Source organism: Echinops telfairi, unplaced genomic scaffold, assembly GCF_000313985.2.
Source record: "Echinops telfairi isolate 266 unplaced genomic scaffold, ASM31398v2 ScPeMD7_9;HRSCAF=40, whole genome shotgun sequence".
NCBI lineage: Eukaryota > Metazoa > Chordata > Mammalia > Afrosoricida > Tenrecidae > Echinops > Echinops telfairi.
Genome location: NW_022103906.1, coordinates 97,022,145 through 97,031,860, shown reverse-complemented (window position 1 = coordinate 97,031,860; position 9,716 = coordinate 97,022,145).

Below are 9,716 nucleotides of genomic sequence, written 5' to 3'. Positions count from 1 at the left end.
ACAACAGAAAAGTGGGTGAAGGGAGACATCGGACAGGGCAAGATATGACAAAATAATAATTTATAAATTATCAAGGGCTCATGAGGGAGGGAGGGGGAAAAATGAGGACCTGATGCCTGGGGTTTAAGTGGAGAGCAAATGCTTTGAGAATGATGAAGACAATGAATGTACACATATGCTTTGCACAATTGATGTATGTATGGATTGTGATGAGTCGTATGAGCCCCTAATAAAACGATTAAAAAAGAAAATGACCAAACATTAAGAAAAAAGAAAAGAGCTCCTCTCAATGAGTAATTTTCCTAGACAAGTGTTCCCACAACGTTGCCTATCGCAACCTACTAAGTACGTGCACGGCTATACAGAGGTAGACATGGGAACTTGGACCCAGGGAGGGAGTGGGCAAAAGCAATGGGTTTATCTAGACCTCTTCCCATCAATTAGTCTAATTTCCAACATTTCTTCCATCACTCTTGGGCTAGCAGGAATATCGAACACTGCTGACACCTCTGTGTATTTGTAATCATGGTTCCCAACAGACCGAAGTCAGCCAGTCCTGAAGGAGTAGGCTTCAGAGGGCTAATTATGGTACCTTTACTCTCTTTGCTTATTTCCAGAAGGAACTTCGTGTCCCAGGATTGGATGGCTAACAGCAGTCCCTCAGAGACATCCCTGGACCGCTCTGGGAGGAAGGGACAACGAGGATGCATGGGACTCAAACTCTGAGCATCCTGGACATGCTGTCTGCGCACTGATGGTGTTTGTTGGGTTTCTTAAACCGCTGGATCGGCACCTATGATCAGTTTGGAACGAAACCCCTGTCCTCGCCTCTCCTGACTCTTCTTCTGAAGCTGTAAATAAACTTACTTAGACGTTCTCACTCCCTTGTTTCTTCAGCTATTTGAAGTGACCACGTATGTGACTGATAATTCTAAATCCACTTCGATGTTTACTTTCCTCCTATCTTTCAGCCACTCGGACCAGTAGTTAGACCCCAGGGGTAAGGGATCTGGACAGGTTTGATTGTTTGTCTGTCTGTTTTTATTATGTATTTATTATGCTTTTTAAAAGAAGCATATTCTAGGGGGATGGGGAGGGAGGGGAATAAATGAGGTGCTGATACCAGGGGCTCAAGTAGAAAGAAATGTTTTGAGAATGATGATGGCAACAAATGTATAAATTTGCTTGACACAATGGATGGATGTATGAATTGTGATAAGAGTTGGGTGAGCCCCCAATAAAATGATTTTTTTAAAAGAAGCATATTCTATAGAGTTGCTTAGCCCATCTCAGCAAATGAAATCAGGAGTTGTACCCCGTTAACTCCTCCACACAGCTGGTTCTCTTGTTCCTTCCCCTCCCATTTCCCTCCAATTTCTGTCCCTCCCTGTTCTCTGTCCCTGCTCCCATCCCTGGCCTCCTCATCGTCTTTAAAGTCTTGTCATTCAATGTAACAAGCACTCTCCTTTTCCTTTACAATAATGGTGTCATTAAGTACTCGTCTTTACAAATGGGTGCACAAGCAAAAGTGGTGAAGAAAGCTGATGGTGCCCGGCTCTCAAAAGATATAGCATCTGGGGTCTTAAAGGCTTGAAGGTAAACAAGTGGCCATCTAGCTCAGAAGCAACAAAGCCTGCATGGAAGAAGCACACCAGCTGTGTGATCATGAGGTGTCAGAGGGATCAGGTATCAGGCATAAAAGGACAAAAACTGAAATCATTGTGAATGCGGGGGAGTGCAGGGTGGGGACCCAAGACCCATTTGTAGACAACTGGACATCCCCTTACAGAAGGGTCTGGGGAGGAGAAGAGCCAGTCAGGGTGCAGTATAGCAATGATGAAACATACAACTTTCCTCTAGTTCCTAAATGCTTCTCCCCTCCCCCCACGCCCCCACTATCATGATCCCAATTCTACCTTACAAATCTGGCTAGACCAGAGGATGTACACTGGTACAGATAGGAACTGGAAACACAGGGGATCCAGGACAGATGATCCCTTCAGGACCAGTGCTGAGAGTGGTGATACCGGGAAGGTGGAGGGAAGGTAGGGTAGAAAGGGGGAACTGATGACAAGGATTTACATATAATCTCCTCCTTGGGGAATGGACAACAGAAAAGTAGGTGAAGGGAGATGTCGGACAGTGTAAGATATGACAAAATAATTTATAAATTATCAAGGGTTCATGAGAGAGGGGGTAGTAGGGAGGGAAGGCTAGAAAATGAGGTGCTGATACCAAGGGCTCAAGTAGAAAGCTTTTGAGAATGATGATGGCAACAAATGTATAAATGTGCTTGACACAATGGATGGATGGATGGATTGTGATAAGAGTTGTATGAGCCCGGATAAAATGATTAAAAATAAAAAAGGTACTCATCTTTATAAAATGAACTAAATTTGCGAAGGATCATGCTCTCCAGTTTAGTCCGTGTCCTTCTGGGTGGTTGTCCTTCACTGAGGCAGACATTCTATTGCATGGCTCTGGCGGAGTTTGTTTATCCACGTCTCCACAATCGGATTTTCGGTTGCTTCCCTGTTTTTCTATTATGGCAGTTGCTGTTGTACATCGGGCATGCACATGCCTATCTCTGTGTGGAATTCTTTATTTCTTCAGGGCACAGACCCAGTAGAGAGATTGCATGTCATTGTGTTTACATTTGTTTCAGGAAGCCCCACTCTGATTTCCATAGAGGCTGCACAATTCCCCAGCCCTGCCAGGAGCAGATCCATGTCTCCGGTCTCACCTCTTTCCGTCCTTCAATCTCTTCTTCATTATTGCCGTAGTTTCTCTCTTTGTGTGTTTCCAGTTGGATAATTTCTTCTGATCTGTCTTCCATCTACTTCATGTAGATCTAGTCTATTAAGTCATTCTGTTGAATTTTAAATTTCATTTCATTATTGTCATTTTTATTTCTATAAACTCTTGGGATTTTTTATTTTTTGTTTTTAATTTGCCTTGTCAGTTTTTGTAGCTCTGTTTCCTCAAATAATTTTCTGATCTTGTGTTGGTTTTTTGAAAACTAGTCAGCAGTTTTATAATTTATTTCTGATCATCCCAATACATGAACTACATGAAGGTGCTTTTCTGCTGTCTGATTTTGAAACAATTACTTCATTTCAAGGCCTGAGATGAATGTGCTCTTTTTCGAAAGAGAAGTCAGACTTGTTTTTGCCAGGTCCCCGTGAACATCAGCATCAGGCACACCTTACTCCAACTCAGTCTTCGGAGTCCTCCGGACATGTCAGATGATGTGAATTCAGGCTCCCCACCCACACAAGTGCCAGTTTATGGTTATAACTCTCCAGAGATGAACTTTTTTACCCTAATCCCCTCCATTTCCTTCTTGTCCTATAAGGTGGAGGAGGCAGGGAAGCTTTACCTCCGATCACCGTGGTCTCGAGTGTGTTGCCGTTTAGAGATCCAACACAGTGGCCTCAAGAACTTCTAGAAGGTTCCATTTTACATGGGCTCTGGGCTTCGAGGGTTGACAGATTCATTTCCTCTTCAAAGAGCAATAATGACTCTCCTGACAGTGCGGTATATGTTGAGCTATTGTGGAAGTGGACAAGGTTCTCTGAAGTGAAAGCCCCCCCATCTTTCCATTGTGTCTGACACGGTCCTTACAGTCATAAAGTAAACCACAACTCTGGGCGTCCCTCCATGGCTAAGGCTGGAAAAAAGGAAACAGCCGTAGGCATATTTGTCTCCTTTCCCAGAAGCCTCTCTGTACACTTCCCTGTGTGTCTCATTGACAATGGCATGGTCCCATGGCGTGGGCTGTGAGGGACGTTGAGAAATCAAGTACCTAGCAAAATGGAGTGAGGCTGTCAGAGTCATCTTAGACCAACCTTGGTTTCCTCTAGGAGTGAAATGAGGATTGCATTAGACAGGGAGACGAGGGGCTGGACTGCAGGCAGGCCGTTCAGAGCGAGTCACGCCAGAGCTGGCTTGGACTCCAGCCCATTCCCAGAGAAGCAGCACGCAGCCAACCCACTTTGCCTGTCTTTTTGGGGTGCCTCTAAAAAGTAGAATGCAAACTGTAGGACAGTTTTCCTGATAACCAAACACATCCACAACATGCCCAGGGAAGAAGACTGCCCTTGCAAACGTTCCTCTTGACTGCAGGGGAGGCCGGATGCTGTCGAGTCAGAGGGAGCTTGCATTTCCCAGGCCAGCCTCTGGTGACGAAACCCAGCAGGCTTGCTCTGTCCGTGCCAGAAAGAGGCGTACACAGCGATACTGGAATCAGAGCAGCGTCCTCGTCACGATCCCTTTGGCCAGTCACACCCACAACATTTTCTCCCTAAGCATAAGCATCAGATAGGGCAAGGGTCCAAATCAGCACACCTGCCGTACTTTGCAGGTGAGATCTGATAGGCATCAGTGGTTGTGTTACCCTCCTGGATAAATAAACTACATTTCCTCTCTCTCTCTCTTTCTATTTCCTCTCTTTTACAAGGTTTACAGCTGGGCCCATCCGCGGAGACCCAAACCTGGAAGCGCCCCTGGGTTTTTAGATTCTTACCAGTGCCAGGCACCACTGGCCTTTAGACCTCTAGGGCTTGGAGAATGACAGACAGGGCCTTTTTCCCCTGATGGAGGGGAGTGGGGCTGGGGAGGGGGGGGAGGACAGAAGTACATCTCTGCAGAGATATCCTAGGGAGGAAGAAGCAGGGTTTTCCTATGCCAGCCATGATGGTTTTCTTTCCATTTCTTTTCTTTACTTGTAAGCCTCCGGAATAAAGAGAATAATACATTTCTGTGGGGTTTTTAACCTGTCAGTGCTATTGTCTACCTGTCTACCTATGTAGCTACCTCTCAGCAATCATGCACTTCCCAGACCTGAGACTTGGTACATGTTGACTCCTTCTGCCTAACATGCTTTCCTCTAGTCACACCCACATGTAGACACCTCTACATCCTCTTCAAAAGCCTGGGTGGTGCTGTCTGCTAAGCCCTGGACTGCTCACAGCAAGGTTGGCAATTCGAAGTCACCGGCTGCTACGAGGGAGAACAATGAGGCTGCCTGCCCTTGTGCAGACTTAGAGCTATTCATCAGATTCGACTTGACGAGAACGAATTTGGGACAGTCTTCGGATCTCAGCTTCAACATCAGTTCCTTAAGGACCCTCCTGAGTAGGTGGTCCCTCCTGCTCTTTGTACCCAGAGCACCCTGCCCTCCCTTTCATGGCATGCTGCATCCTTAGAACGACTTATTTGTGATCCTGGTTTTCCATTAGGGGGCCTGCTTGAAGACCAGACTACATCTGTGTTTATTCCCTGCCATGGTGTCTGTGCCTGGCGTGTGCACGGTGGGCTCTGCACACCCACGCACTAAATGAATGAAGAAAAAAACAGCAACAACAAATCAAAAGCCTTTCGTGGGAAACTAGTCAACCACATGCGAAAATCCCTGTGCTACACCTGTGATAAACAAGTCAACAGAGAGGGGGCACAGGATTATATTTACAATGTGACGCAACCGTAAGGAAAATGCCCAATGGGAAAATGCTGGAGGAAAACAGAAATGCCACCAAACATTAACCATACAGCCACAATTATGTCGGAACTGTGACATAAACGATTTCAACGTTTGTGTGTCTTTCTTGAATTTCCAAATTCTCTCTAATGAGCTATCCCCCCCTCCCCCTTTCATCCTAATAAAAGAGATGTTGCTAGTCTTTCAATAGACAGAAACGGGATAATTATAGGGAGAGCAGAAGACTTCCGTTCAGTTTGGGAAGCATTTCTTCATGATCAGCGTTACCCGGGGGAGGAGGAGCAGGGTCCTGGAGGAGAGAGCAAGAGCCCTCGCAGAGAGTGACAGCGAAGGGCGTGGAGTCCTGGAAAGGTAGCTGGCCGAGCTGACCTCTATGGGCTCTGAAGCGGCGATTTGATAAAAGGCCTTGCCAGCTACGGAGCGGGGCCAGGACTCTGGATACTCACCAGATGTGCACCTCTCAGGCACACTGCAGCCACCGTGTGCACCCGAAGCAGGTGTGTGTCCGTGAGAGGCGCTGGTCTGTTACCCAGATGATGTCAGTGCAGGTGTGATTTCTGCAGCATTCACACCTCAGCTCTGGGAGCAGCTGCATGGCTGGAGCCCCACACAGACACCAACGAATGCCTCCTAAGTTCAGGAGGTATGTCTCTCCTGCCCCTTTATCTTTTTTAGACACTCTCTACGTATTAAATCACTCACTTACCCCATTTATCCATTGCCAATACCATAGGGAAGTGCACAGCCCAGGACCGGGAGACGCTCAGGGTAAGGACAGCGTTTTGGTCCCCATGTTAACCCAGTTGCCATCCTCCGGGCCTGGTGGACACTGAGCATGAAGTCCGCAGTGGCTAAGAGGAGGGAAGCAGGCGTTCTTGGCGCGAGCCACAGCCTGCAGGCACATCGGGATGTGAACTGGAGTGCAGGGCATTGTGGGCACGAGGAGGAAGGCTGGGTCCCAGGCCAGGAGCCAGGGAGGGAAGAGCCCTGGGCACACGCTGGCATCAGAAGAACCACAGCCTCGTTCCTGCAGAGCAGGGAAGGCACGGGGCTCAAAGGTGGAGCAGCAGGGAGGAGAGACTGGGGGTGGACACCAGTTAGGAGTGTGGGAGTTACTGGGGGTTCCTGAAGCCTGTTGTGTAACTTTTAACCTTTTGACCTTTTGACCTCAGCACTCACAATGCCTGGCTCAGGATGGGCACTCCATGGGATTTCCAAATGCAACCCCCTCCCTCACACGTATGACCATATGACCACGAGTCTGGAGGCCAGCTGTGGCTTCTCTTGTCCTCTGCTTCCGGTCAGAGGCATGCCTGGTGGGAGCTGAGGAGGGAGGAGGGCTGATGGGACCTTGGTGGAAGAGTGCTCCCCATCCAGGTCTGATCTGAAAGGGTGTGTAGAAGTTAGCCAAGCACAGGTGCAAGAGCAGCGTGCTGGGTGGAGGGTGGGGGCGGTCGGACCCACAAGCGGATTATTATTGTTGGTGAGAAACCAGAGGAGATGAGAGCTGAGCCTGAGGCAGGGAGAGCCTAGCCCAGCAGTCCCACACATAGTACTGAGGGGCTGGACAGGGGAGGAGTCACATGTAAGACATTCAAATAGGGTCGCGGACGTGTGGCATAGATGGGTCACCTCAGAGGGGCGGAAGCAGGAGGGAGGCAGGAGACCACAGAGGAGACTGGTGTCATTCTCTGCAGAGAAGATGAGGAGGGTGAGATCCTGGGGTGGGGGTGGGGGGTGGGGAATGGGAATTCCAAAAAAACATTAGGAAGAAAATTTAGGTGGGCCATTGATGGATTGGGTGAGAGAAATGAAGCCAAGGTGAGCCCCAGGCTCCCGTCTCAGGTGAACGGTGAGGTCACTCAGCATAGCCCCCCTCCCGCCACCCCCCCACCTCCCCACGGCGCTCAGCAGGAAGGGCAGTGAGTTCGATCTTGGAGGTGCCAGGGGGATGTCAATGTCCAGGTGAGGAGCGACCACTTTCCAGTGGGGGCTCCGTGGCGATCAGGACAAGGAGGCTTGGGAGTCGCCATCTATGAGACCAAGGCTGAGCAGATCTCAGGGAGAGCCCGGCGCGCTGGGGGGTCACTGAGCTGAACTGGAAGCCCTGGAGGCCAAACGACCGGAGACATCAGAAGCGCTGGGGAGCTGACAAAGAAGACACAACGGGAGTGGCCAGAGAGGTCGGAGGCCAGGCAGGTCTAACGTGCCACGGAAGAGGGGTGTCTGCGTAGTCAAGGGCGGCTGTGGGTGTAGCAGGACAGCCTGGAGGATGAACCCTGCCTGTGCTCTTGACTGAGAGCCCTAGCGCCTCTCCTGGCAGGCTGGTGGTCAAGGGCACATGGATCAACCTCGCTGTCTCCTCCTTGACAAAGAGCATCGTGCCAACCTCCGAAGTCTCTGTACGAGAATGTGCAAAGAGCGTGCTTGGCACAGTACCTGGCCCTCATGAAGCAGAATTTAAATGTCAGCTCTTGCTATTCACCAAGACCCTCAAATGAACCCACGGCCAAAGAGTCGATCGTGACCCCTCTCAACCCTCTGGGTCCCAGTGGAGCTGCTTGGTGTGGCCTCTGAGATCCGAGACCTCGCGTCTTTAGGGGAGTGGACAGCCTCGTCTTTCTTTCTCCCGTGGCATGTGTGCTGGGTTCACACCACTGGCCTGGTGCTGAGCAGCCCAGCACTGACCACACTCAACTGCCCCTATGGAAGGTGGGCATCAGACTGCCCTGCTGCCTCTCGGCTCCTGGCCCTACTTGCTACACTGTTGGAAGGATGCTGGAGTGAGGACCACCCCACGTGGCCCCAGGTGCCCCCAGGGAGGCTGGAGAAAGGCAGAGTGGAGGAGAGACTGCCTTCCTGTTTCCTCACCTGCCCGCGACATTCCCGCGGCAGCAATTGGCAGCAGCCCCTAGCACCCAGCCAGCAAGTGCCCTCACAGGGCCTCCCAGAGGCCAGGCATAGAGTGCCACAGGCTGCCCAAAGCACCCAGTTTCCGTGACGACGCGTCTTCCCTTGGGGCCCTCAGCCTTCCCCTGGGTATCCATCTCTACCACCTCGGTAGCCAATTTCTAAAGTAAATGTTCTCTGGACTGTCTAGTGTGGTGTACTTTTTCCTCCTGGTTGGCCCCCTTAGGATGAGAATGTGTCAGGGCAGGTTTGGGCTGAGAAGGTGGGTCATGTTCTAAACCGGAGGTGAGGACGGTGAATGTGAGGATAGGTCTCCGAGAAATTTGGAGGAGAAATGAAAGGGAGAGGCTGGGACATGTTTGCAGATTGGGGAGGCAGAGCCCAAGGAGGAGGAGGGAGATGGGCAAGACCCTGGAGGAGGAGGGGAGGATGGGTGGGATGGCGACTGGGTAGCCTTGAATGCTAGGTGAGGGGGGGGAGATGGAAGTGGAAGAGGGGAGGTGGGCGGTGGGGAAGGGCCACCTCCCAGGAGGGAGGGGAGGAGAAGAGCCCAGAGGGTCTGAAGCCAACTCATCAGCCTGTGGGCAAGAGCCTCTCTGGGGGTCCAGCTTGGTCAGACTTCACATCCCTGCCGATGGCCCTCGTGTCCCTGGTTAGGACCGAGAGAGAGAGAGAGAGAGAAAGAGAGAGAGAGAAAGAGACAGCAGGGCTGACCAGAGGGTGGTTTTTCATTGCAGGCAGGACAGAGGGGGCGGGGGCGGGGAAGCAAAGGGCGCGTGTGAGGTTTAAGTCAAGAGGAGAAAACAGACCCTACAGGTGCAGTGTAGCACCGATGAAACATACAGCTTTCCCCTGGTTCTATAATGCTTCCTCCCCAACACTATCATGACTCTAATCCCACCTCACAAATCTGGCTAGACCAGAGCATGCACATGGGTACAGATAAGAGCTGGAAACACAGGGAATACAGGGCAGATAAATTGGTCCCTTGGGACCAATATTGAGAGTAGCCATACCAGAAGGGTAAGGGTAAGGTGGGGGGAGAGAGGGGGAACCAATCACAAGGATCTACCTATAACCTCCTCCCAGGGGGATGGACAACAGATAAGGGGGCAAAGGGAGACATCGGACAATGCAAGTCATGGAAAAATCATCATAATTTATAAATTATGAAGGGTTTATGAGCGAGGGAGGGAGGAAAAGGGAGGGGGGGTGAAATTAGGAGATGATACCAAGGGCTCAAGTAGAAAGAAAATGTTTTTCAGGCCTGTCTGGATAGGACAGGCTGGATGAACAATCTGGAGGA